The sequence below is a fragment of the Myotis brandtii genome, unplaced genomic scaffold, assembly GCF_000412655.1.
Source record: "Myotis brandtii unplaced genomic scaffold, ASM41265v1 scaffold838, whole genome shotgun sequence".
Lineage (NCBI taxonomy): Eukaryota > Metazoa > Chordata > Mammalia > Chiroptera > Vespertilionidae > Myotis > Myotis brandtii.
In genome coordinates this window covers 107,429-109,511 of record NW_005371399.1, presented here as the reverse complement: position 1 = coordinate 109,511, position 2,083 = coordinate 107,429, and the positions used below count along the sequence as shown (strand labels likewise).

At 42.8% G+C, this 2,083-nt stretch overlaps 1 pseudogene; it reads left to right on the top strand.

The window, feature by feature from the left end:
- The first annotated feature begins 1,200 nt into the window (after nucleotides 1-1,200).
- LOC102239068 lies at nucleotides 1,201-1,941 on the top strand (annotated as a pseudogene).
- Nucleotides 1,942-2,083: the final 142 nt, after the last annotated feature.

The window sequence follows — 2,083 nt, the reverse complement described above, 5'->3', positions numbered from 1 at the left end:
GGGGGGGGGGGGGGGGGGAGGCAGTCAATTGGGGAAAAGAGAGACATATGTAAAACTTTAGACAATAAAAAAAAAAGAGGAAAGCCCTAAGTGGTTTGGCTCTGTAGATAGAGCGTCAGCCTGCAGACTGAAGGGTCCCAGGTTCGATTCTGGTCAAGGGCATGTACCTTGGTTGCAGGCACATCCCCAGTAGTGGGTGTGCAGGAGGCAGCTGATCGATGTTTCTCTCTCATCGATGTTTCTAACTCTCTATCCCTCTCCCTTCCTCTCTGTAAAATATCAATAAAATATATTTTTTTTCAAAAAGAAGAAAAAATCTAAAAAAAATAAGAAAGAACTCTTACCATTTGCAACAGCATGGGTGGACCTGGAGAGCATTATGCTAAGTGAAATAAATCAGAGAACATAAATATCACATGATCTCACTCATTTGTGGCATATACTGAACAACATAAACTGATGAACAAAAATATATCCAGAGGCATAGAAGCATCAAACCTCAGAGGGAAGGTGGGAGGGGGGGGCGGATAAGAGATCAACCAAAGGACTTGTATGCATGTGTATATGCATAACCAATGGACACAGACAGTAGGGTAGTGGGGGCCAGACCTAGAGGGCAGGAGTGGGCTGGGAAAGGTCATTGGGCGGAAAAGGAGACATATGTAATACTTTCAATGATAAAAAACTTAAATATATCCTATATAATAAAAGCCTAATATGCTAAGTGTCCAGTTGTCTGGTGACCAGGTCGACTATTCAACCAATCAAAGCATAATATGTTAATGATATGCTAAGGTTGCTCACTCGCTATGACATGCACTGACCACCAGGGGGCAGACAGTCAACTGGTCAACCACTCGCTATGATGTGCACTAACCACCAGGGGGCAAATGTTCCAACCAGTAGGTTAGCTTGCTGCTGGGGTTCGGCCTATCGAGACTGAGTGAGATGGGCCGGACATGTCCTGGAGCCCTCCCATGGTCCCTCCCTGTCAAAAGTGTTCCAGGTGGGCATAAATTACACTGTCTCCCTAGTTCTAGTCGTTTTGGTTTGCGATAGGGAGGTGGGCAGAGGAGGCAAGCCCGCGAGGGGCGTCCTCTCAAATGGGTCCTGTGCTCGGCTTCCCGTGGGCTCACGAAACGAATTTCAAATCTTCAGACCTGTGGGAGCACCTGCAATCGCATCTTTTCTGTCTTAGCAATGGCTGTGCTCGCCAAAGTGATTAATTTTTGAACTTTTCTCGATAAGACAGAAATTAAGTAGCAGTACCGTCAAGAAGAAAAATGTCGGTGACACTGAATACAGATGTAGGTGATATTAAAATAGAAATCTTCTGTGAAAGGACACCCAAAGCATGTGAAAATTTCTTGGCTCTTTGTGCCAGTACTTACTACAATGGCTGTATATTTCATAGAAATATCAAGGGTTTCATAGTTCAAACAGGAGACCCCTCAGGTACCAGAAGAGGAGGTAACAGTATCTGGGGCAAGAAATTTGAGGATGAATACAGGGAATATCTTAAGCACAACGTTAGAGGTGTTGTATCTATGGCTAATAATGGCCCAAATACCAATGGATCTGTTTTTCATCACCTATGGCAAGCAGCCACATTTGGACATGAAATACACAGTATTTGGAAAGGTAATAGATGGTCTGGAGACTCTAGATGAATTGGAGAAGTTACCAGTAAATGAGAAGACATACCGACCTCTTAATGATGTACACATTAAGGATATAGCTATTCATGCCAACCCATTTGCTCAATAGTTATAATAGGCATGGACAAATACTTGGCAGGCTATTTGAGGAACACACCTATTGTGGTTTACCCAGCTTTAATTATGTCAGAGATTGTATCATCCTGCTTGTTTACAAATGAGATCTTCTGAGTCCTTGGTACCAAGGGGAACCAAATAACTTATACTCCTGTGATTGAGCATATTCTTTTTTTATTTATTATTTATTTTTTTATTGTTTTATTGCTTAAAGTATTACAAAGAGTATTACATATGTCTCCTTTTTCCCCCCGCCCTTGACAATCCCCTGGCCTCCCCTACCCCCCAGTGTCTTATGTCCATTGGTT